The following is a 27,775-nucleotide window of genomic DNA, read 5'->3' on the forward strand; positions in this document are numbered from 1 at the left end:
GACCCCTGGCCGGGCACGGTGGCTCATGCCTGTAATCCCAGCACTTTGGGAGGCCGAGGCGGGCAGATCACTTGAGGTCAAGAGTTCAAGACCAGCCTGGTCAACATGGCAAAACCCCGTCTCTACTAAAAATACAAAAATTAGCAGGATGTGGTGGCAGGTGCCTGTAATCCCAGCTACTTGGGAGGCTGAGGTAGGAGAATTGCTTGAACTTGGGAGGCGGAGGTTGCAGTGAGCCCAAATCACACCGCTGCACTCCAGCCTGGGCAACAGAGCCAGACTCTGTCTCAAAAGAAAGAAAGAAAGAAACTGGTGACCCCAACTGCTCTAGCATCCAGGAAGCCACCTATACGCTGTATATGGATGCCCAATAACCTCTGGGTCGCCCTCTTAGAAACATCTATTCCTGCCGGGCGCGGTGGCTCATGTCTGTAATCCAGCACTTTGGGAGGCCGAGGCAGGAAGATCGCTTGAGCCCGGGAGTTCGAGATCGGCCTGGGTAACATGGTGAAACCTTGTCTCTAGTAGAAATACAAAAATTAGCTGGGGGTAGTGGTGCATGCCTGTAATCCCAGCTACTCAGGAGGCTAAGGCAGGAGAATCGCTTGAACCCCAGAGTGGAGGTTGCAGTGACCTGAAATCATGCCATTGCACTCCAGCCTGGGTGAAAGAACGAGAATCTGTCTCAAAAAAATTAAATAAATAAAATAAAATACCAATGGTGCAGATTTGTCCAGGAACTGTCAGAAACTACCAGGCAAATTATCATTCTCCAAATTTACGTTTCACCACAAACTGAATTATGGAAACACTAAGTTGGTTGTACACAAACAAAAAATTTCAAATGAATACTGTTCGTCTGGTTTGCTAGTTGGAAATCAGCCAATCTTTCTGCTAGGCAATTATAAACAGACTTTAATCGCCTGGCTGGAAATGAAAGGCCATCCCACTCTCAGTCTGATATTGTTGCTGTTATTAGCTTAGTAACATTAGCAATGTTTAGTCACAGCCACGAAGATTAGCACGCACCAGCCTGACTTATCTGACAAAAGCAATTTAAACCCCAAAGAAACAGGATGTAATTTATAGGGGGTAAAGGCATAAAATGTGTTTCTAAGCACTAAAATAATACTATCCCTCTCTCTTACAACTCAAGCAGCAACATAAGCAGTATCCCTACTGCAAGGGGCATTCAGCAATGTCAATGGAAAGGCTCTGAAAAATAGATATTCTTGGCTGGGCTCAGTGGCTCATGCCTGTAATCGTAGCATTTTGGGAGGCCGAGGCAGGAGCATCCCTTGAGCCCAGGAGTTGGAGACCAGCCTTGGCAATATAGAGAGACCCTGTCTCTACCAAAAAAAAAAAAAATTAGCCAGACATGCTGGTGCACACTTATAGTCCCAGCTACTCAAGAAGCTGAGGTCAGAGGATCACCCGAGCCCAGGAGGTCAAGGCTGCCGTGAGTCATGATTTCTCCAGTGTACTCCAGCCTGGGTGACAAAGCAAGACCCTGTGTAAAAACAAAAGCTTTGGGAGGCAGAGGCAGGTGGATCACGAGGTCAGGAGATCAAGACCCCATCTCTAGTAAAAACACAAAAAATTAGCCGGGTGTGGTGGCACGTGCCTGTAGTCCCAGCTACGCGGGAGGAGGCAGAGGTTGCAGTAAGCCGAGATCGCCCACTGCACTCCAGCCTGGGCGACAGAGTGAGACTCCATCTCAAAAAATAAAAAATAAAAAAAAAAAAATAAAAAATAAAAAATAAAAAAATAAAAAATAAAAAAATATATATATATAGTCTTTGATCCAGAAGTTTACATCTAGAAATTTCTTTTACAGAATTAAGGAAATCTTCAAATATTTGGTTACAAGAATGTTCATCATCATGTTATCAAGTCGAACTTCAAAACAATGCAGTACCATGTAGTTATATGTAAAAATGGCACAAAACCAGCCGGGCGCGGTGGCTCACGCCTGTAATCCCAGCACTTTGGGAGGCCAAGGCTGGTGGATGACGAGATCAGGAGATAGAGACCATCCTGGCTAACATGGTGAAACCCCGTCTCTACTACAAATACAAAAAACTAGCCGGGCGTGGTGGCGGGCACCTGTAGTCCCAGCTACTAGGAAAGGCTGAGGCAGGAGAATGGCGTGAACCCGGGGGGGCGGGGCTTGCAGTGAGCTGAGATCGCTCCTTTGCACTCCAGCCTGGGCGATAGAGCGAGACTCTGTCTCAAAAACAAAACAAAACTAAACAAAACAAAAAAGACAAAACCAGATCCTCTGACATATCAAGAAATCTGGGAGGAAGAAGGTGGAATTTGTTTATTGATTGATTAATTGGAGACAAAGTCTTGCTCTGTTGCCCAGCCTGGAGTGCAGTGGCACGATCTCAGCTCATTGCAATCTCTGCCTCCTCCGGGTTCAAACGATTCTCATGCCTTAGCCTCCCAAGTAGCTGGGATTACAGACGCATGCCATCACACCCAGTTAATTTTTGTATTTTTAGTAGAGACAGGGTGTCGCCATCTTGGCCAGGAAGGTCTCAAACTACCGAGCTCAAGTGATCTGCCTGCCTCACCGTCCCTATGTGCTGAGATTACAGGCATTAGCCACCATACCAGGCCGAGGGTGGAATCTAGAATCAGAACTTGAATAGAAACTCCTAAAGATAGATTAATATAAATGTCCAAAAGCCCATGAAAAAATGCACAAAATCACTAATCATTAGAGAAATGCAAACAAAACCACAATTAGATACCACTTTACACCCATTAGGTTGGCTATTACTTAAAAAACAAACAGGGGCTAGGCACAGTAGCTCATGCCTGTAATCCCATCATGTTGGGAGGCCAAAGCAGGTGGATCACCTGAGGTCAGGAGTTCAAGACCAGCCTGGCCAACATGGTGAAACCCCGTCTCTACTAAAAATACAAAAATTATCTGGGTATGGTGATATGCCCCCGTAGTCCCAGCTCCTCAGGAGGCTGAGGTAGGAGAATCGCTTGAACCCAGGAGGTGGAGGCTGCAGTGAGCTGAGATTGCACCACTGCGCTCCAACCTGGGCAACACAGTGAGACTCCGTCTCGAAAAACAAAACAAAAGGAAACAAAACAAACAGGGCTGGGCGTGATAGCTCACACCTGTAATCTCAGCTACTTGGGAGGCTGAGGCACCAGAACGGCTTGAACCCAGGAGGCGGAGGTTGCAGTGAGCTAAGATTGCGCCACTGCACTCCAGCCCGGGTAACAGAGCAAGACAGTCACACACACACACAAAAATTATTTTATTGTGCATATATATACATAATATACTTATAAGTACCACATTTTGTTTATTCATCCATCAATGGACATTTGGGTTGTTTCTACATTTTGGCTATTGCGAAGAAACATTTGGTTATTGCTGTTAACATTGGTATAGAAATATCTGTTGCAGTCCGTTTTCAGTTCTTTTGTGCACATACCGGGAAGTGAAATTGCTGACTCATACAGTAATTCTCAGTTTAATTTTGTTGAGGAATTGCCATACCGTTATCCACAGTGGCTGCATTGTTATATATTCCCACCCTAGTGCACAAAGTTTCCAATAATTTCTCCAAATCATCACCAACACTTGCCATTTTCTGTTTTCGTTTTTTTAAATAGAGACGGTGTCTCACTTTGTTATCCAGGCTGGCCTCAAACTCCTAGCCTCAGGCAATCCTCCAGCCTCAGCCTGGCAAAGTGCCGGGATTACAGGTGTGAGCCATCATGCCCAGTCCTGTTTGTTTTGTTTTGTTTTGGTGGACTCAGAAAAAAAAATCTAGCAAAACCATAGCATGGCATGGGATTAAATAAAGATGGTTGAGTGAATCAAATGAATAAAAATTTCAGCCTCATCACAGAGCTGAATAATAATAGCATTAATTGAGGTTATTGCCACAGAGAATGATGTGATTCATCAAAGTATTTATCAGGTGATTATACTGTAATTGTGAGCTGCACTTAAGATTTACATATATTAGGCCGGGCATGCTGGCTCACGCCTGTAATACCAGCGCTTTGGGAGGCCGAGGCGGGCGGATCACAAGGTCAGGAGATCGAAACCATCCTGGCTAATACAGTGAAACCCTGTCTCTACTAAAAAATACAAAAAAAATTAGCTGGGCGTGGTGGCAGACGCCTGTAGTCCCAGCTACTCGGGAGGCTGGGGCAGGAGAATGGCGTTAACCTGGGAGGCGGAGCTTGCAGTGAGCCGAGATTGCACCATTGCACTCCAGCCTGTGCGACAGAGCGAGACTCTGTCTCAAAAAAAAAAAAAAAAAAAAGATTTACATGTATTATTTATGTAGGAAGTAATTTATAAACAATGTAAAAAATAACCACTCTAAGCACTGTTACCTTCAATAATGTACTCTGGCCAGTCACGGTGGCACAAATCTGTAGTCCCAGCTATTCAGGAGGGTGAGGCAGGAGGATGGCTTCAGTCCAGGAGATTCAGGCTGCAGTGAGCTGTGATTGCACCAGTATACTTCAGCCTGGGCGACAGAGGAAGACACTGTCTGTTAATAAATAAATACATAAGTAAATACATAAATAAAATAAGTTGGGGAGGCAGTGGTGAAATCTCTTTGCATTCTTTTTTATTTTTTTCAGATGGAGTTTTCATTCTTGTTGACCAGGCTGGAGTGCAGTGACACAGTCTCACCCCACTGCAACCTCCACCTCCCAGGTTCAAGCAATTCTCCTGCCTCAACCTCCCGAGTAGTTGGGTTTATAGGCACGTGCCACCACGCCCGGCTAAGTTTTGTATCTTTGGTAGAAATGAGATTTCACCATGTTGACCAGGCTAGTCTTGAACTCTTGACCTCAAGTGATCCGACTGCCTCAGCCTCTCAAAATGCTGGGATTACATGCATGAGCCACCGCACCCACCCTCCCAGGTTGGTTAGTTTTTTGTTATTGAGTTGTTCTTTGTATATTTTCAATATTAACCACTTATTAGATATATGATTTGCCTATGTTTTTCTCCCATTCAGTGTATTTTTTTGTTTGTTTTTTTGTTTTGTTTTGTTTTGTTTTGTTTTGTTTTGTTTTGTTTTGAGATGGAGTCTGGCTCTATCACCCAGGCAGCAGTGCAGCGGTGCGATATTGGCTCACTGCAACCTCCACCTCCTGGGTCAAGCAATTCTCTGCCTCAGCCTCCCAAGTAGCCGGGATTACAAGCACCCACCACCGCACCCAGATAATTTTTTGTATTTTTAGTAGATACAGGGTTTCGCTGTCTTGGCCAGGCTGGTCTTGAACTCCTGACTTCGTGATCCACCTGCCTCAGCATCCCAAAGTAGTGGGATTACAGGCATGAGCCACTGCACCCGGCCTTGTTTTGTTTTTAGACAGTCTCACTCTGTCACCCAGGCTGGAGTGCAGTGGTGCGATGTTGGCTCACTGCAACCTCGACCTTCCAGGTTGAAGCAATCCTCCTGCCTCAGCCTCCTGAGTAGCTAGGAAGATAGGCGTGGGCCATCATGCCCAACTAATTATTATTATTATTATTTTATTTTTTGTAGAGACAAGGTCTCACTACATTGCCCAAGCTAGTCTCAAACTGCTGAGTTCAAGATATCCTCCTGCCTTGGCCTCCCCAAGTGCTGGGATTACAGGTATGAGCCACCATGCCCAGCTCTCTGGGTTCGTTCCTTCCTTCCTTCTTTCCTTCCTTCCTTCCTTCCTTCCTTCCTTCCTTCCTTCCTTCCTTCTTTCCTTCCTTCCTTCTTTCCTCCCTTCCTTCCTTCATTCCTTCTTTCCTTCCTTCCTTCCTTCTTTCTTGTTTTCTTTTTTTTTTTTTTTGTAGAAGCCACAGGAAAAAACAACTCATGAGGGGATGCTTTGACAAGCTACAAACAGTGGAGTCATAATATACCTGTATTTAACTTGGTAAATCCAACTATGCATGTTTGAATGTGAGACAGAGAGAGAAAGAGACAGAAATGAGACAGACAGAAAGAATAACGCTTTAAATAATGCAGGGGTTTCTGCCCTCCACTCTGTAAGAACATAGAACCCATGGGCTCAATGGAAGGAGGAGAGGGGCACAGCTGTCCTTCCTTCAGCCTGTCTCAATCCAGGGCCTTCACATTCCCTATGCTCAGCATGATTCCAGCGTTTTTTTTTGTTTTTGTTTTTGTTTAAGACAGAGTCTCACTCTGTCACCCAAGCTGGAGTGCATTGGCGCGATTTCAGCTCAGTGAAACATCCATCTCCCGGGTTCAAGCGATTCTCCTGCCTGAGCCTCCTCAGTAGCTGGGATGATAGGCATGTGCCACCATGCCTGGCTAATTTTTTTTTTTGTATTTTTAGTAGAGATGGGGTTTCTCCATGTTGGTCAGGCTGGTCTTGAACTCCTGACCTCAGGTGATCCACCCACCTCAACCTTCCAAAGTGCTGGGATCACAGGCATGAGCCACCGCGCCCGGCTGGCTATTATATCTTTAACACATCTCCAAGGTTTCCTCATCTCCATTTTGAACAGAGAGGTAATAGCATCTGGCCTAAATGTATTTTTTCTTTTTTTTTTTTTTTTCTTTTTTTGAGACGGAGTCTCGCTCTGTCACCCAGGCTGGAGTGCAGTGGCGCGATCTCGGCTACTGCAAACTCCGCCTCCCGGGTTCACGCCATTCTCCTGCCTCAGCCTCTCCCAGTAGCTGGGACTACAGGCGCCCGCCACCACGCCTGGCTAATTTTTTTGTATTTTTTTTTTTTTAGTAGAGACGGGGTTTCACCGTGGTCTCGATCTTCTGACCTCGTGATCTGCCCGCCTCGGCCTCCCAAAGTGCTGGGATTACAAGCGTGAGCCACCGCGCCCGGCCGTATTTTGGTTCTTTTGTATATGTTTTGTTTTGTTTTTTGTTCCTTTTTTTTTTTTTTTTTTTTTTTTTTTTTTTTTTTTTTTTGACACAGAGTCTGTGTCATCTCGGCTTACTGCAAACTCCATCTCTCAGGTTCAAGGGATTCTCCTGCCTCAGCCTTCCAAGTAGCTGGGATTACAGGTGCATGCCACCATGCCCAGCTAATTTTTGTATTTTTAGTAGAGACAGGGTTTTGCCATGTTGGTCAGGCTGGTCTTAAACTCCTGACCTCAGGTGATCCACCCACCTCGGCCTCCCAAAGTGCTGGGATTACAGGCGTGAGCCACCGCTCCCAGCCTTGTCATATCTTTAACACATCTCCAAGGCTTTCTAATCTCCATTTGGAACAAAGAGAGGGCCTCAGCAGGTAATAGTATCTGGTCAAATGTTACAGTATTTTGTTTCTTTTGTATATGTTTTCGAAATAACCTTCTTTTCACTGTAACAGACACTTGTTTCCCATTTATTGTAGAAAAAAAGTTTCCTTTTAAAGTACATTTATTCAATTATAAAAGGGCGTCAGTTTGAAGAAAAAGCATTAAGTAAATAACAGCACAGATGATAAGTGCCGATGGCAAAAATGTGAAGACAGGCCAGGCGCTGTGGCTCATGCTTGTAATCCCAGCACTTCGGGAGGCCGAGGCAGGTAGATCACCTGAGGTCAGGAGCTCGAGATCAGCCTGACCAGTATAGGGAAACCCCGTCACTACTAAAAATACAAAAAATTAGTTGGGCGTGGTGGCAGGTGCCTGTAATCCAAGCTACCTGGGAGGTTAAGACAGGAGAACTGCTTGAACCCAGGCAGCGGAGGTTGCAGTGAGCCGAGATCAAGCCATTGCACTCCAGCCTGGGTGACAGAGCGAGACCCCATCTCAAAAAAAAAAAAAAAATTAAGACTGAATGAAGCTTCAGAGACACAGCTGTGGTGGTTAAGGAGCCCTGGTTTGGGATCAGACTGGCCTGGGTTTGAATTTCAGCTCCGCCATGTGGCTGCTCTGTGATCCTGAGCCAGTTATTTGCTGTCTTGAACCTAGTTACCTCCTGAGGGGATAATCCCAAGTTCACAGAGTTGTTCCAGGGGATGCAAAGAGATGTGTAAACAAACCACCTGGCACAGCATCTGATTCTGAAAAGCAGCCCACTGAATGGATGCTTTTGATGTGACTACTGCTCCGCCTACCTGCGGACTAAATTCTGGGGCTGTAACCGCCCAGTGGGTTCACCTTGCCGCCTGCCTAGACAGAGCTGATTTATCAAGAGACAGGGAAATTGCAATGGAGAAAGAGTAACTCATGCAGAGCTGGCTGTGTGTGGAAGACAGGAGAATTGCTTGAACCTGGGAGGTGGAGGTTGCAGTGAGCGGAGATCTCGCCACTGCACTCCAGCCTGGGTGACAGAGCGAGAGACTCTGTCTCAAGAAAAACAAATAAATAAATAAAGATAAAATAAGTAAATAAAATGTTACATGTATAGCTAAAACTATGCCCTTATTCCATTTCTTTTTCTCCCTCTTCTAAAGAAATCACTTTCCTCAAGTTGGCCAGCAGCCTCACCGAGCCTGTTGTAATACTTTTCCTGCTTGTACATGTTCCCATAACAACATAGAGTACTGTTTTTTCAGTGTGAGTCTTTAAAAGTTTTTCACAGGCTGGGCACGGTGGCTCATACCTGTAATCCCAACGCTTTGGGAGGCCGAGGCAGGCAGATCATGAGGTCAGCAGTTCAAGACCAGCCTGACCAACATGGTGAAACCCCATCTCTACTACAAATACAAAAATTAGCCGGGTGTGGTGGCAGGCACCTGTAATCCCAGCTACTCAGGAGGCTGAGGCAGGAGCATTGCTTGAACCCAGGAGGCAGAGGTTGCAGTGAGCCGAGATCGCGCCATTGCACTCCAGCCTGGTTAACAAACAGAGACTCTTTCTCAAAAAAAAAAAAGTTTTTAAAAAATGGCATCATATTATACACACTCTACAACTTTCCCCTCTGCCCCAAACATTAAGTATTTAAGCTCTGTCCCTGCTGATGCCTTTGATTTGGTTCTTTTTTTTTTTTTTTTGCGACAGGTTTTCAGTCTGTCGCCCAGGCTGGAGTGTAGTGGCATGGTCATGGCTCACTGCAGCCTTCACATCCCCAGCTCAAGCAAACCTCCCACCTCAGCCTCCTGAGTAGGTGGGACTACAGGTGCTGTGTCACCACACCCGGCTGATTTTTGTATTTTTTGTAGAGATGGGGTTTTGCCATGTTGCCCAGGCTGGTCTTGAACTCCTGGGCTCAAGCAATCCAAGCGCCTCAGCCTCCCAGAGTGCTGAGATTACAGGCATGAGCCACCACACCCAGCAGGATTTTGTTCATTCGTGATAGTTGCTGAACAGTATTCCATCGTGTTTAGTTATTTCTTCTCCTACTGATAGACATTTAGGTGTTTCTAATGTGGGCTACTTCAAGCAGTGCTGTAATGAATACCTTTGAACCCATCTCTTGGTGCTCACCAGGGAGTTTCTGTAGCTCACTCTTTCCCGATCTTTTTCATGTCCAGCTCACAGAACAAGTAGTAATAGAGTATTTGTACACAGGAGGCTGCTCACGGCCAGAGGCCACACCCCCAAAGGCTAGAGCTACTTAGGTCCTGTAGGCACTGAGGGGATCAGTTTCTCAGCACCTCTCATTCACTTGGCCACTCACAGGTTAGGAAGTTCAAATCAAGGGAATGTACTTGGCAATGAAATTGTATTGCTGGCTTGTGGGATAGGCACATCTCCACGTCAGTATTATAGGTTGCAAAATGCTTTCCCAAGGTGTTATAGCAATTCGTACACCTACCAGTGGTATATATATGTCCCTATTTCCTCACATCCCTACCAACACTTGATGTTAACCTGACTTTTTTTTTTAAAACGGGTCTCACTCTGTTGCCCAGGCTAGAGTGCCATGGCATAATCATGGCTCACTCACTGCAGCCTCAACTTCCTGGGCTCAAGCAATACTCCCACCTCAGCCTCCTGAGTAGCAGTACAGGCATGTACCACCATACATGGTTAACTTTTAAAATTTTGGTAGAGATGGGGGTCTTGCTATGTTGCCCAGGCTAGTCTTGAACTCCTGGACTCAAGCAATACTGCCATCTCAACCTCTCAAAGTGCTGGGATTACAGGTGTGAGCCATGTTACCTGGCATTCTTGCCTGCTGCAGAGATAAACCCAAATCACTGAGACTGCGGTATTGCAGTAAAGAAAGAGGTCAATTAACACAAGACTGGCCAAGTGGAGGGACTGGAGCTATTACTCAGATCAGTCTCCCACATAACTCAGAGGAGATACTTTTCCTGCTTGTGTATGTTCCCATAACAACATAGAGTATTGTTTTTTCAGCTTCAGTCTTTAAAAGTTTTTCTTTTTTTCTTTTTGAGACAGAGTTTCACTATTTTTGACCAGGCTACAGTGCAATGGCGCTATCTCGGCTCACTGCAACCTCTGCCTCCCGGGTTTAAGCAATTCTCTGCCTCAGCCTCCCAAGTGGCTGGGATTACAGGAGCCTGACACCATGCCCAGCTTTTTTTTGTATTTTTAGTAGAGACGGGGTTTTACCATGTTGGCCAGGGTGGTCTCGATCTCTCTACCTCGTGATCTGCCCGCCTTGGCCTCCCAAAATGCTGGGATTACAGGTGTGAGCCACTGCGCCCGGTCTAAAAGTTTTTCACAAATGGTATCATATTGTACATATTCTACAACTTTCCCCTCTGCCCCCAACATTAAGTTTTTAAGATCTGTCCCTGCTAATACATTTAGATTTCGTTCTTTCTTTTCTTTTCTTCTTTCTTTTTTTTTTTTTTTTTTTTTTTTGAGACAGGGTTTCACTCTGTCACCCAGGCTGGAGTGCAGTGGCATGGTCATGGCTCACTACAGCCTCCACATCCCCAGCTCAAGCAAGCCTCCCACCTCAGCCTCCTGAGTTGCTGGGAGTACAGGTGCTGTGTCACCATGCCCAGCTGATTTTTGTATTTTTTGTAGAGATGGGGTTTTGCCATATTGCCTGGGCTGGTCCCGAACTCCTGGGCTCAAGGGAGAAATTGGGATTGTGTGGATAATTTGGTGGGCAGGGAGCTAGGAAATGGGTGCTGGTGATTGACTGGGGATGAAATTATAGGGGTGTGGGAAGCGGTTTCTGTGTGCTGAATCTGCCCCTTGTTGAGGACCATAGGACTGACTGAGTTATAATTCATGAGTCTGATGGGGTGAGTTGGTTGCCAGAATACAATAGTCTGAAACACATCTCAAGACCAATTGTGGGTTCTATAATAGCGGTGTTATCTATAGGAGTAATTGGAGAAGTCACAAATCTTGTGACTTCTGGCCATATGACTTCTGAGCAGTAAGGGATTATAGAAACTTTGCCTACGTTTTAGCAGAATTCACTCCCTTCCCATAGCGTAAATCCTGGCCTTTCATTAGTTTACAAAGATGGTCCCTGAGCAAGGAGGGGGTTTATTTTAGGGAAGGACTATTATCATCCTTGCTTCAAAGGTAAACAATAAGGCGGAGGCTGTAGTGAGCCTGGATCGGGCCACTGATGTCCAGCTTGGGCGACAGAGCAAAACTCCATCTCAAAAAAAAAAAGTTAAACAATAAGCTAAATTTCCTCCATGGTTAGCTTGGTCTACCCCTAGGAATGAGCAAAGACAGCCAGCCTGTGAGTCTAGAAGCAAGATGGAATCAGCCACGCTAGGCTTCTGTCACTCTCTTAATCTTCGCAAAGGCAGTTTCAAAGCAAATCCCATAATACATGATTAGATGCAGGAAAACAAACAAACAAACCCCATTACAGAAGGTGTAAGAGAATAGATGATTGTTCATTGATCCACGAGGCAAGAATTATTACAGTGAAATGAACTGAGGATAGGGACAGTCTAATACAGCTTGAAAACTGCATATTGGGCTTCTGTAGAAATATACACTGTAAATGTCTAATCTGCTTGCCTGATCTCCAATACGAGTCATGCACTCAATAAAGATAATATCAAGGGTCGGGCGCCGTGGCTCGTGCCTGTAATCCCACCACTCCGGGAGGCCGAGGTAGGTGGATCACAAGGTCAGGAGTTCGAGACCAGCCTGGCCAACATGGTGAAACCCCATGTCTACTAAAAATACAAAAATTAGCTGGGCATGGTGGCACGCGTCTGTAGTCTCAGCTACTCGGAAGGCTGCGGCAGGAGAATCGCTTGAACCCAGGAGGCAGAGGTTGCAGTGAGCCGAGATTGCGCCACTGTACTTGAGCCTGGCAAGAGAGTGAGGCTCCATCTCAAAAAAAAAAAAAAAAAAAAGCCGGGCACGGTGGCTCACACCTGTTGTAATCCCAGCACTTTGGGAGGCCGAGGCGGGCAGATCACGAGGTCAGGAGATCAAGACCATCCTGGCTAACATGGTGAAACCCCGTGTCTACTAAAAATACCAAAAAAAAAAAAAAAAAAAAAAAAATTAGCTGGGTGTGGTGGCTGGCGCCTGTAGTCCCAGCTACTCAGGAGGCTGACGCAGGAGAATGGCGTGAACCTGGGAGGCGGAGCTTGCAGTGAGCCGAGATTGTGCCACTGCACTCCTGCCTGGGCAACAGAGCGAGACTTTGTCTCAAAAAAAAAAAAAAAAAAAAAAGGTAGAAACAACCCATGTCTGTCCACAGGTGAATGGATAAACAATACACAGTATATATATATACAATGGCATATATTTCAGCCTTACAGAGGAATAAGACTCCGACACATGCTACAACATGAATGAACCATTAGAACACCATGCTAAGTGAAATAAGCTGGTCACAAAAGGACAAATTTTTTTTTTTTTTTTTGAGACGGAGTCTTGCTCTGTCACCCAGGCTGGAGTGCAGTGGCGCAATCTCGGCTCACTGCAAGCTACGCCTCCCGGCTTCACGCCATTCTCCTGCCTCAGCCTCCCGAGTAGCTGGGACTACAGGTGCCCGCCACCACGCCCGGCTAATTTTTTTTGTATTTTTAGTAGAGACGGGGTTTCACCGTGGTCTCGATCTCCTGACCTCGTGATCCGCCCGCCTCGGCCTCCCAAAGTGCTGGGATTACAAGCGTGAGCCACTGTGCCCGGCCAAAAGGACAAATATTGTATAATTCCACTTTTTATTTATTTGTTTTTGTTTTTGTTTTTTTTTGAGACAGAGTCTCACTCTGTTGCCCAGGCTGGAGTGCAATGGCGCCATCTTGGCTCACTGCAACTTCCACCTCCTGGGTTCAAGGAATTCTCCTCCCTCAGCCTCCCTAGTAGCTGGGATTACAGGCATGTGCCACCATGCCTAGCTAATTTTTGTATTTTTTAGTAGAGACAGGGTTTCACCATGTTGGCCAAGCTGGTCTCGAACTCCTGACCTCAGTTATCCACCCACCTTGGCCTCCCAAAGTGCTGGGATTACAGGCGTGAGCCACCACGCTCAGCCTTCCACTTTTATGAGTTACCTACAATAGGCAACTTCACAGACACAGAAAGTAAAATTGAGATTACTAGGGTCTGTGGGAGAGAGAAATGGGGGAGTTAATGTTTACCAGGTATAGTGTTTCTTTTAGGCAAGATAACGTGGAAGATAATATTCTGGAGATGGATGGTGGTGATCACTGCAGAACAATGAATGTAAATGCTGTTTTTTTGCTTTTTTTGAAACGGGGTCTTACTGTGTCGCCCAGGTTGGAATCGTATGGCTCACTGCAGCCTGGACCTCACAGGCTCAAGAGTTCCTCCCACAAAAAAAAAAAAAAGAAAAAATACAAAAATTAGCCTGGCATGGTGATGTGTGCCTTGCAGTCTTAGCTACTCAGGACGGTGAGGTGTGAGGATGGCTTGAGACCAGGAGGCAGGGGTTGCAATGAGCCAAAATCATGCCCCCGCACTCTACCTTGGGTGACAGAGCCAGACTGTCTCAAAGACAAAAAAAAGGCCAGGTGCGGTGGCTAAGGCCTGTAATCCCAGCACTTTGGGAGGCCAAGGCGGCTGGATCACTGAGGTCAGGAGTTCGAGACCAGCCTGGCCAACATGGTGAAACCCCATCTCTACTAAAAATACAAAAATTAGCTGGGCATGGTGTCGGGGGCCATGGATAATGAATGGTAATCCCAGGGGCCATGAATGGTAATCCCAGCTACTCAGGAGGCTGAGGCAGGAGAATCGCTTGAACCCAGGAGGCAGAGGTTGCAGTGAGCCAAGATGGTGCCATTGCACTCCAGCCTGGGCAACAGAGAAAGACTCTGTCTCATTAAAAAAAAAAAAAAGGTATTATTAAAAGATAATAATAAAGATAGTAGTTTATTAATATAATTGCTGTGGTGACATATTTGTATAATATATACATTACTTAATAGGCTAGCTGTCTAGCTTAAAACTACTGACCCTAGTTGAGGGGAGTTTTCCTCTCCCCACCTATAAGGCACCTTTCCTGATCAGGGGTCTGTAAGAACGTGCAGGGACCCTGGAAAGTCTTAGATGTAAAACATGACAAGGGGCCAGGTGCGGTGGCTCATGCCTGTAATCCCAGCACTTTGGGAGGCTGAGGCAGATGGACCACCTAAGGTCAGGAGTTTGAGACTAAGCTGACCAACATGGTGAAACCTTGTTTCTACTAAAATATGGTATTAGGCCAGGTGTCGTGGTGTCATGGTTCATGCCTGTAATCCCAGCACTTTGGGAGGCCGAGGCGGATGGATCTTCTGAGCTCAGGAGTTCGAGACCACCCTGGGCAACATGGTGAAACCCTATCTCTACTAAAATATAAAAAAGTAGCTTGGTGCGGTGGCAGGCTCTTGCAGTCCCAGCTACTTGGGAGGCTGAGGCACAAGAATCACTTGAGCCCCGGAGGCGGAGGTTGCAGTGAGCCAAGATCACGCTACTGCATTCCAGCTTGGGCTACAGAGTGAGACTCTGTTTCAAAAATAAATAAATAAATAAAATAAACATATAAATATAAAATTAGCCAGGTGTGGTGGCACATGCCTGTAATCCCAGCTACTTGAGAGGCTGAGGCAGGAGAATCGGTTGAGCCCAGGAGGCGGAGGTTGCAGTGAGCCAAGATTGTGCCATTGCACTCCAGGCTGGGCAACAAGAGTGAAACTCCATCTCAAAAAAAAAAAAAAAAAAAAAGATAGAAAAAGAAAAAGAAAAAAAAAGAACAAAAACAAAACAAAACAACATGACAAGCAATATGTTAATATCTCAAGTTATTCAACCTCTCTGAACTTTGTTTTCTTCCCTTGACAATGGATAATGACGATCGGGAATTATGAATCCTGGTTTCTGCAGAATAAATCAACTTTTCATCTGAGTCAAATGATGATGATCAGGCTTCCTCCATGCTCTTGAGTTATGAGTCTTTTACATGCACAAGGTGGATATACAGGGACAATCCTTACAACAAGACAGCTATTTCCAGCATAAATCAACAAGCCTGTTCAACCTGGGGACAGCTGCTGTTCAGACACCTTTCAAGGGCCAAGCTCTGCCAATACAGGGAGGAGACCTGCACTGTGCTGGCCTAGGAAATTGGCAGCTCTTAGAGTGGTCCTGGTAGCTTCATTCTACCAGCTGGGGACAAGTCCACTTACAGGGAAACCCAGGGGGGTAAATGAGTGTTAACACCTCCTAGGTTTTAGTGACAGAAGGCACTGTGATTTTATTGACTAAGATCTCTTCCTCCAGATGGATGGACTCAGAAAATGAGGCTTGCAAAGTGACGTAAAAGATTGACTCACAGAAGCGTCTCCGATTCCTGGGGAAACCAGGACAACTGGTTTTTGTAGCCATTCATTGAAAAGGCAGTTAACCCCCAGGAGCTGACAAGAAAGCCAGTTCTGGCACATGAACTGGTCAGTTGACTCTCCTTTAAGACAGAGCTCTGGGGCTTAGTGTCATTTTGATCACGTTGGCATTACCAGGTTTAGCAATATCATCATCATGATCATCGTCATCACTGTCTGCTACCCATTCAGTCTTTCTTTATCTTTTTTTTTTTTTTTTTTTTTTTTTTTTTTGAGGTGGAGTCTCACCGTGTTGCCCAGGCTTGAGTGTAATGGCACAATCTCGGCTCACTACAACCCCTGCCTCCTGGGTTCAAGCAATTTTCCTGCCTCAGCCTCCCAAGTAGCTGGGATTACAGGCACGTGCCACCATGCTCGGCTAATTTTTTATATCTTTAGTAGATACGGGGTTTCACCATGTTGGTCAGGCTGGTCTCGAACTCCTGACCTCATGATCCACCCGCCTCAGCCTCCCAAAGTGTTGGGATTACAGGCTTGAGCCACCGCCCCCAGCCTTTCCTCGTCTTTTTTTAAAATTTATTTTTGTAGAGATGCAGTCTCTCGCTATGTTGCCCAGGCTGGTTTCAAACTCCTGGTTTTCAGATTCCTCAAGCCATCCCCCTGCTTCAGCCTCTCAAGTAGCTGGGATTACAGGTGCAAGCCACCATGCGCCTGGCTTCCTTACCTTTTTTTTTTTTATCTCACACGATAAAGATTCTTTGCTTGGCCAAACTTTAGTCAGGCTTCTGAATCTTCTTCAATGCCCGTCTGTGCACTTCCTTATTAAATTTTAGCAAAGAACCCTGCTAAGTCAGTTTAGCAAGAACACCCCACCCTTGACATCTGATCATCTTCCATATCTGACCAGGTTCCCCATCCTCCACCATCCTCTAGGTAATATCTGGTCACCCTGGCCTGCCTTCAGCAAGAATCCTGTTAGGTGGGCTTAGCCAGAATTCCCCCTTACCCATGATGTTTCCTCTTAGTTGTTTCCATTCACTGCCCTGCTCCCTGCTCCTTGGATATAAATTCCCACTTGCCCACACTGTAAAGGCAACACATGGCTGGCTGTGGCTGTTCACTTCTGTAATCCCAACCCTTTGGGAGGCTGAGGCAGGAGGATCATTTGAACCCAGGTGTTCAAGACCAGCCTGGGCAACATAGTGAGACCCACCCCCTACAAAAAAATTAAAAATTTAAATGGCTTGAACCTGTGGTCCCAGCTACTCCAGGGGCTAAGGTGGGAGGATCACTTGAGCCCAGGAGGTCAGGGTTGCAGTGAGCTGTGATCATGCAGTGCACTCCAGCCTAGGCAACAGGGCAAGACTTTGTTTCATAAAAAAAAAAAAAAAATCCGGGCACGGTGGCTCACGCCTGTAATCCCAGCACTTTGGGAGGCTGAGGTGGGTGGATCACTTGAGTTCAGGAGTTTGAGACCAGCCTGGCCAACATGGTGAAACCCACCCTCTACTAAAAATACAAACATTAGCTGGGCATGGTGGTGGATGCCTGTAATCCCAGCTACTCAGTAGGCTGAGGCAGGAGAATCACTTGAACCTGGGAAGTGGAGATTGCAGTGAGCCAACATCGTGCCACTGCACTCCATCCTGGGCAACAGAGTAAGACTCTATCACAAAAAAAAAAAAAAGAAAAAAAAGATACTTTTTTCTGGGGAGAAAAGGAAGAAGCAACATGTGGTTGCCTTTTTTGAAGAGGCAGAATTGGACTAGTTTGGTGGTCAAGGAGGCAACAAACACACATATTAAATTTATTTTCTTTCTGAACCAGGTGCAATGGCTCACGCCTGTAATCCCAGTACTTTGGGAGGCCGAGGCAGGCAGATCACCTGAGGTCAGAAGTTCGAGACCAGTCTGGCCAACATGGTGAAACCCCATCTCTACTAAAAATACGAAAATGAGCCAGCCTTGGTGGTGTTCACCGGTAATGCCAGCTACTCAGGAGGCTGAGACAGGAGAATCACTTGAACCCGGGAGGTGGAGGTTGCAGTGAGCTGAGATTGTGCCACTGCACTCCAGCCTGGGCGACAGAGTGAGACGCTGTCTCAAAAGAAAAAAAATTGTTTTATTTCTCATGTTAAAACATGGAACAAGGTGTTGAGGCATTGGCAGTTGGCAGTCGGCCAGGTGCAATGGCTCACGCCTGTAATCCCAGTACTTTGGGAAGCTAGGGTGGGCGGATGGCTTGATCTAGGAGTTAGAGATCAGCGAACATGGCAAAATCCCATCTCTACAAAAAATACAAAAAAATTAGCCAGGTGTGGTAGCTTGCTTCTGTAATCCCAGCTACTCGGGGGGCTGAAGTGGGACGATTGCTTGAGCTTAGGGGGCGGAGGTTGCAGTGAGTCAAGTTTATGCCACTGCACTGCAGCCTGAAATGACAGAGCAGGACCCTGTTTCAAAAAAAAAAAGGCAATCTTGAGATTCCAGGGAAGTTTGTGAGTGATGGTGATTCTTTATACTGTTCTATAATTATAAAATTTTATATACATATATATATATGTATATATTTTTAAGACAAGAGTCTCGCTCTGTTGCCCAGGCTGGAGTAAAGTGGTGCAATCTTGGCTCACTGCAACCTCCACCTCCCAGGTTGAAGCAATTCTCCCGCCTCAGCCTCCCTAGTAGCTGGGGCTACAGGTTCATGCCACCACGCCCGGCTAATTTTTTGTATTTTTTTAGTAGAGACGGGATTTCACTGTGTTAGCCAGGATGGTCTTGATCCCCTGACCTCGTGATCCACCTGCCTCAGCCTCCCAAAGTGCTGGGATTACAGGCGTGAGCCACTGTGCCCGGCCAAAATTATATTTTTTATTTTTTAATTTATCTTTTGTAGAGACAGGGTTTTGCTATATTGCCCTAGCTGGTCTTGAACTCCTGGCCTCAAGCACTCCTCCTGCCTCAGTTTCCCAGAGTGTTGCAATTACAGGCATGAGCCGCCATACCCAGCCTTAAATTCTCAAAGTTGAAAAAAATTCCCCCTTTCTCAACTCTACTCCTGCCTCAAACAAATTTAATCAAGGAAGACAGAAAAAATATTTTGGTAAAGACTTGGGAACCCAGGCTGAAGTCTGAAAGTCTGAATAATTTCACACGGGATCTTTTTTTTTTTTTTGAGACAAGGTCTTGCTCTGTCGTCCAAGCTGGAGTGCTGTGGCATGAACAGGGCTTGCTGTAGCCTCAGCCTCCTGTACTCACCTTGAGCCTCCTGAGTAGTTGGGACTACAGGTATAAGCCATTGCACCCTGCGTTAACTTTTTACTTTGAAATAATTACAGACTCACGAAAAGTTGCAGAAATAGTAGACAGATCCTAAGTACCCTTCACCTAGCTTCTCCCAACAGTAGTATCTACCATGACTATAGTACATCATCAAAATTCAGGAAATTGACATTAAGACAACACAACTAACTAGACTACACACTTTACTGTGATCTCACTTGTTTAACTTTTTATTTTTGACTTCTTTAAGTTACAAAAGCAATTTGTCCATCAATGGATAAACAAATTGTGGTAAAATCCATACAATAAAATATTAGCCAGCCATTAAAAAGGATGAAGTGGCCGGGCGGGGTGGCTCACACCTGTAATCCCAACACTTTGGGAGGCCAAGGCGGGCAGATCACAAGGTCAGGAGTTCGAGACCAGCCTGGCCAACATAGTGAAACCCCATCTCTACTAAAAATACAAAAATTAGCCAGGCATGGTGGCACACGCCTGTAGTCCCAGCTACTCGGGAGGCTCAGGACTTAAGAATTTTGAAGTGAAACAGACCTGACTTTGATCTCCCTGATAACTGCAACTTTGGACAAGATACTTAAACTCTCCAAACTAGAGTTTCTTCTAGAAAATGGTAATAACTACCTCATAGCATTATTGTATTAAATTAGATTATGCATTGCATGACCTTCAGTAAAGTGCCAGAACATAGCACTATCATTATTTTAAGTGGATTTCAGAAGTTTTTATCTGGATTTTATGGAATGTGATAGATGGCAGAAATAATACAAATTTATAATTATATTAAGGCCTAACAGACGCTACTATATTTAGAAGCTATATCTGAACAAAGAGCAAATCAGCATGAAATATGTTTTGAGAAATTACAACCTTATGTATTCTGTTTGAATTGTAAACTTATTATTCATTTAAAACACTTGCTAAGGTAATTAAAAGCCCTAAGTATAACAAACAGCATGATCTTTTTACTGTGATCATATCAAAGTTTCTGGCTCCTTTACAAAGAAACAGAACCAATTTGAGACAGATGTTTTGTGTGAGTGTTTATTATGTTTACATATATCTTAGTTATAAAGCAACAAAGCCAGGAAACCACTGGGAATAAGCAGGATGGCGGAGTTTATAGACCTAATGTAGTAATTAGAGCCACACTAACAGATTTGAGAGAGGAATTTGTTGTAGTTATGTGCCGTAAATGATTTTCCATCATACTTCTATCTCTTTATGTCAGGTTCACTCATCCTTTCACCATATCCATGCCAGATGATTTTTTTTTTTTTTTTTTTTTTTTTTGAGACAGAATCTTGCTCTGTCGCCCAGGCTAGAATACAATGGTGCCATCTCAGCTCACTGCAACCTCTGCCTCCTGGGTTCAAGCTATTTCTCCTGCCTCAGCCTCCCGAGGAGCTGGAACTACAGGCCCACCATGCCCAGCTAATTTTTGTATTTTTAGTAGAGATGGGGTTTCACCATATTGGCCAGGCTCACCTCGAACTCCTGACCTTGTGATCCACCTGCCTCGGCCTCCCAAAGTGCAGATTTTTTTTTTCTTAAGTTTCAAGGGGAGGGCCATCTACACCCAGTATATCTTTCAGGATATTCACAGTATTGCTTTTCTCCGCTCTCTCCTTGTTCCCAGCTTCCACACTCAATTTCTCACTGAGATTTGAATCCCAGTCACTGAACTCTCTTGTATCTCATTCTCATGACTTTCCTTTTACCATTTGGACTTTAACTTTTCTACCTGGTTATTGACTTAGTTTAAACCCCAGGGTTCCAGGCCCTTGGACTCCCACCTTCCACTCAAAGTCAGACTGGTCCAGCCCTTCTTCTTATATTACAGGAATCTAGATAAAAATACAGTAAACCCAAGAGAACAGTATTAAACATCATATGATAGACACACATTTTTTAATTGCAAGTTACTCCTATGGTATCATTATTTCTTATATCAGGACATTTCTAAATTTACAGCAAATACAGTATCACAGGGAATATGCACAAGTTTAAGATTAATCCCCTTCCCAAGAGGCAGTTAGATATAAACAAACAAGTTGAAAATGTATACAATATTGCAGTCTGACTTCAGTTCACTTGAGGACTTCTAATCTGGCCAAATTCATGCTCTAGCCTGAAACAACAACAAAAGGCAAAATATTCTTTAAAAATTATTTTCACAATGTTGTATGTCAGGAAATGAAGGAAAGTGATCCCTGAAAAAAAACAAAACAGAAAACAAATAAGGTGATCCCTATAATTACTCTAACTTATGTCCTTAAAAGGTTTTAAATTATGGTGCAGGTAGGAGAAAGCTAAGCAAAGTACAATGAACCATCTGACTTCAGATGGAGCTAAAAGTCTGTGAAGGTGGCTACAGTTCTTAAGACAATGCACCAGAAAGGAGAAAACTGGACAGAGGAAGAACTCCTAACATTTGGAAAGAGACCTCCTCAGTGTTCAGCTGAGTAATGATCCGCGAATGCATTGAGGCTAAGGAAAGAAGCCCCCAAAAGGATTAGCGGTTAACTGCGCCCAACATTCACCCAAGACAGGCATAGAATAATGCCTGTTCCCACTGGGGAAAATATAAATCCTCATGAGTCACTTAGCATTGGGTAGATTATACAGAAGGATCTTGCCTCAGTAGAGAGAAATAATTCTCCTTAGACTGAGCACTTCTATACTTCCACCAAGCAAATCTTAAAGGTAAAAATCTAAAGAAGCCAAATTTTTCTGGATAACTGAAATGCATTCCAGAGCAAAGGCCAATAGTTATATAAATAAAAAAGTACACAAAAGCAAAGAAGTTAAAATTCACAACATTTGAAATCCAATAACAAATTACTAGACAAACTGATGAGAAGGAAAATATAACCTATAATAAAGAAAGAATACAATCAATCAAAATTGACTCAGAATAAATGCAGATGTCAGAAGTAGAGGATGAGGACATTAAAATAGATGTTACCACTATATAATCATACCTTCAAAAATTTAAGTATAGAGAGGAGGATACATTTTTTGAGAGACCTAAATCAAACTTTTAGAGATGGAAGTACAATGTGTGAGTTGGAAAAAGACCTGATAAAGAGCAGTTTAGACACTGCAAAAAAATTAATGAACTTGAATATACAGCAATAGAAATTTCCAAAATGAAAAAAAAAAGATCAAAAAGAGTTTTTTTTTTAAATGAACAGAACATAATGAAGTGTGGAACAATATCAAGCAGCCTAATTATGTGTAATTGCAATTACTGGGTTGGGAGAGAATGGAGGTGGCATAAAAGAATATCTGAAAAAATCATAGTCAAAATTTTTCAAAATTTGATAAAAACTAAACTTGTATATGCAAGAAGCCAAACAAACCCCAAACACTAGCAACTGAAGAAAATAGGCCATGGCACATCTTTTCAAATGGCTCAAAATCAATGATAAAGAGAAAGTATTAAAAGTAGCCAGAGGAAAAATGTCTTATCACATACAAAGAAACAAAAATGAGGATTACAGCTTATTTCTTGTCAGAAACAATGCAAACCAAAAGACAGAACAACATCTATCAATCTAAAATTCTGTGCCCTGGAAAAATACCTTTCAAAAATGAAGATGAGCCAAGCAAGCTGGCTGCACCTATAATCGCAGCTACTTGAGAGACTTGAGGCAGGATAATCACTTGAGGCCAGGAGCTTGAGCCCAGCCTGAGCAACGTAGCAAGACCTGTCTCTAAAAATATAAATAAACAAAGATGAAGATGAAACAAAGGCTTTGGTAGACATACAAAAACTGAAAGAACTTATCACCAGATCTATACGACAATAAATGTCAAGAAAGTCCTTCAGGCAGAAAGAAAACAACAGCAAATGGAAATAAAGATCTATGGAAGATAAAAAGAACGCCAAAAATGGTAACAACATGGGAAAATATATATCTTATTATCAAAGTCTCTCTTTTTTTTGGTTTTTTTTTTTTTTTTTTAAGAGACAGAGTCTCGCTCTGTCGCCAAGGCTGAAGTGCGGTGGCAGGATCTCAGCTCACTGCAAGCTCCGCCTCCCGGGTTCACGCCATTCTCCTGCCTCAGCCTCCCAAGTAGCTGGGACCACAGGCGCCCGCCACCACGCCCGGCTAATTTTTTGTGTTTTTGGTAGAGATGGGGTTCACCGTGTTAGCCAGGATGGTCTCGATTTCCTGACCTTGTGTTCCGCCTGCCTCGGCCTCCCAAAGTGCTGGGATTACAGGCGTGAGCCACCGCGCCTGGCCTATCAAAGTCTCTTTTAAAAGATAATTAAATATCTAAGCAAAAATAAGAGTGCGTGGTCAAAGTAAAATGCATAACGATACTACAAAAGTTGAGAAGGGAGAAAAAAATATACTGTTGAACATTTCTTGTAATTCTCATGAAGTGGTATAATTTTATCTGAAGGTAGAATGTGGTAAGTTAAATATGTATAATATAAAACATAAAGCAGTGACTAAAATAGTTATAACTTATAAACCAACAATATAGATAAAATGGAATCATAAAAAATATTAATCTAAAAAAGGACAATAAAGAGGAAAAACTGGAACAAAAAGAGATAAGACAAATAGCAAATAGAAAGATGATCAATTGAAATGCAACCATATCAGTAATCACATTAAATGTAAATGTTTTAAACATCTGGAAAAGCAGAGATTGTCAAATAAATTTTATTTTTTGAGGCATGGTCTTGTTCTGTTGCCCAGGCTGAAGTATAATGGCATGATCATGGCTTACTCCAGCCTCAACCTTCTGGGCTCAAGCAATTCTTCCACCTCAGCCTCCAAAGTAAATGGGATCATAAATGCATGTCACTACACCTGGCTAATTAAAAAAAAATAAAAATTGTAGAGATGGGTCTCACTATGTTGCCTAGGCTGGTCTCAAACTTCTGGGCTTAAGTGATCCTCCTGCCTCAACCTCCCTAAGTGCTGGGATTACAAGAATAAGCCAGTACACCCAGCTCTGTCAGATAGGTTTTTCTTTTAAAGCACAATCATATGCTAATACAAGAAATATGTATTAAATATAAAGAAACAAGTGAAAAGAAAAAGTACTGAAAAATATATGCCATGCTAATATTAATGAAAAAAAAAGTTGGAATGATAGTATTACTATCATACAAAAAGTACATTTCAGAACAAAGATGATTAGTAGGAATAAAGAAGATCATTTCATAATTGTAAGGGGGTCAAATGAACAATAAGCATAGTATTAATAAATGTTTATGCCTCTAATGAGAGAGCTTCAAAATATATGGTGCAGAAACTGATAGAACTGCCAAGAGAAACAGAAAAATCCACAATTACTGTTAGAAAATTTAACACCTCTCTTCCAATTGTTTCTAGAAAAAGTAGACACAAAATTGGTAAGGATTTAGGAGATTTGAATAATGCCATCGGCCAACTTGACCTAACTGACATTAATAGAACACTCCGAAGTATAGAAAAACAAAACTCCACCAAAGGCAGAATACATATTCAAATGCACACGAGACATTTACCTATATGGATTATATTCTAGGCCACTAACAAGTCTTGATAAATGTAAAAAGATTCCAGTCAGACACAGTATGTTCATTAATCACAATGGAGTTAAATTAGAAATCAATAACAGAAATATCTCTAGAAAATCCCCAAGTATTTGGAAACTAACACATTTCTAAATTTCCTCTATATGCACAATGGAATGAAATAAAATGGAATAAATGGAATTCAGCCTTTAAAAAAAAATTCTGTACTGTGACATCATGAATGAACCTAGAGGTTCGGAAATAAGAGAAATAAGCCAGACATTGATGGACAAATACTACATAATTCCATTTATATGAAGAATCTAAAATAGTCAAACCCACAGAAGTAGAGAGTACAATAGTGGTTGCCAAGTGCCAGGAGAAGAAGAAAATGGGCAGGTATTTGTTAAAGGGTACAAAGTTTCAGTTATACAAGATGAATAAATCCAACAGATCCGCTGCACAGCATAGTGCCTAAAGTTAACAATACTGTATTTCATACTTTAAAATCTGCTAAGAGGGTAGATCTTATGTGAAATATTCCTAACAAACAAATAAATAGAGGATGGGTGGAAACTTTCGAAGGTGATGAATACATCTATGGCATTGATTGTGGTGATGGTTTCACAGATATATATTGATCTTCAAACTCATCAAGTTGTATACATTATATATGTACAGCTTTTTGTATGTCAAATCATACATAAAGTGGTTAAAAAAAGAAAAAGCGCAAATTACTATGCTAATTAGTAATAGTAATAAGAACAATAATGATAAACACTTTGGTTTCTCTTCTGCCTCAGCAAAGTATTTTTACGGAAATAAATTTTCTCTTGTCTTTTAAAATTAGACATTGTGTGATTAAAAGTCATTTGGCTGAGATCAGGACACCCAGCTTGTAGACCTGGCTGTGTCAATCCTCTCTTACTTTGAGAAAATCCCTAAAATCACTCTATCTCTCTCTCCTGATGTATAAATTATGGCGGTTGGATTAAAAGATCTGTATGGTGTCTCTAGCTCTCAAATTATAGCATTCAATGAAATAATATAAGCTCCCCTCTGGCAGTAAAGTTCATTAATTACACACACACACACACACACACACACATGCCATGGGAATACATTGGCATTTCTCTTCTGAGTATCAGGAGAGAAATAACCCCACATCCTAGGCCCAGGAACAAAGGGAGAGATACTGTCGAGATGAAGGGGTTGCTTCTTATATGGAATCGCAGCTCCTACACACCACCTGAGTATGTCCCCATGCCCACTGACGACCGTAACCAGAAGGAAGGCAGTTAACCCCTGTCTGGGCTCCATCAGTCCCTCATTAATTGCTAATACTGGAAGTGTTGAGTTCACTAACAGAGAAGGGGCACCCCCCTAGTTCTGCACGAAGGATTTAAGCGGAGCCACACAAAGACACCTAAAGAAAGAACTGAATCCATCAAGTCATCCCACAGAGAAGCCCCATCTCTGGTTCTTCTGGTTTTACATCAATTGCTAACCTCAACAAGACTGTATGGCTATGAGAGAAATGGGTATCTGTGGAGTTCCACACAGGCATCGTAGCGGCTGGGCTCTTACTTGCAGCTGACACAGCTGTGCTGCCATAACAAGTATCTTTTGGCTAAAATTAACAAAGTCCATTATGCATTAGTAAGAGGTAGCTGGAGTGTTACTTTTGCATTTATAAAACCCATAAAGAGGAAAGCAGATGCCTAAGAAGTGAAAAGAGGATAAACCCTAGCAGTTGGATATGAAGAAGATCTTGGGTTTGAATACAGATCCCCTTAAGGGCCCTGGGTGAGTACACTGGAGTCTGGCTCTTTATATGCTGAAGTTTCATTATAATACTGACCATGGGGCTGAGCTGTGGAACACAGATAAAAACGCTTATAGTGAGATACTTTAAATATTTTAATCACTAAATACAATTGAATGGGGTCAACAAACCCCACCTTGCATCAAATTATATTTTATTGCTGTGTCCCACTGTGGCTCCAGTTTGGATTGACACAATGTCATCACTGAAAAATAAACTTCAGAGAGTGATCTCCACTCTATACTCAGTGTGATTACTAGTCCTCTATAAGAGACATTTCATGCATAAAGATGCCAGAGCACTAAAAGGTTCACAGATAATCTCTTCAGGCATATAGCTACTTATGCACTTAGGATGAGGGACCCGAGATCCCTCTGTCATGCCTTGTTACAGAAAGCCAAAGTGACGTGCACATTCTGCGAGATTTTCCTCCCAAATATGTGTGGATGGGGCTGCCAGAATGCACACAAAGCAAACCACTGTGCCATCCCTAATTGGCACAACATAAAAATGAATGTGGACAAAGGCTTGCTGGAAAAGGGCAGGATTCTAATAATCTCCCATTATTCGGGGATGCCTCGCCAGCTGGCCAAGCCAAATCCCGGGACATTCTCAGCAAGTTTTCATCTTTGGGGCTCGGTGAGATGAAAACAAAGGGATTAACCCGGATTTCAGATTTTTTTCAAATTTGTAGTTCACATTCAGTGTTCCCAAACCTATCTTGGGCCTCCTCATTCCACAGACCCAGGACTAGTGCCTGCGAATCTAAACGGAAACTGGGAAGAAGTGGCAGGCGAACTCGTACTGCCAGAATGAAAACATTCAAAATGGAAGCAGAGACATATGAGGATCTAACCTACAAGGAATCCTACACACAGAAGTTTTGTGCAAAAGATACTTATTGCAACAATATAAAAAAATTAGGAACACGAATGCCCCCAAATTATGATTAATAAACTGATATCTGTCCCATGAAGACTTTGATAACATTTATTTTATAATTATATAGAAAATTCTTGGATTAAAAAGGAGATACAGAATGGTCAATACACATGTATATTGACCATATATGTGATACATTTGGTATACAACATGTACCACATAAATGAAATAAGCAAAGACATTGACAAGTTAAAAACAAAATCTGAAAATGTTAGAATTTAACAGTGTTTCTTTGGTTGGTGGGAGAGTGACTTTATTTCTTTGTTCTATTTTCCTTTTAAATATTTTATAAAACATCTCGTTTTTAATGAAAAATAAAATTTGAATGAAGTTTTAAGGCAAGTTGTAAGCTAAAGACTAATTAAACTTTACATTATTGTGTATATATACGCTGTATTTGGGCTGGCCTGAAAAGCTCCCAAGATGCCTGACACTGGGTATTGATTCCTAGGACTACAGCTTCTCCTTCAGCCACCCAATACCTTCCCACAATAAAACAAAACAAAATAACAACAGCAACGACAAAAAAAAACAGAAGTTTGA

Source organism: Symphalangus syndactylus, chromosome 18 (genome assembly GCF_028878055.3).
Source record: "Symphalangus syndactylus isolate Jambi chromosome 18, NHGRI_mSymSyn1-v2.1_pri, whole genome shotgun sequence".
NCBI lineage: Eukaryota > Metazoa > Chordata > Mammalia > Primates > Hylobatidae > Symphalangus > Symphalangus syndactylus.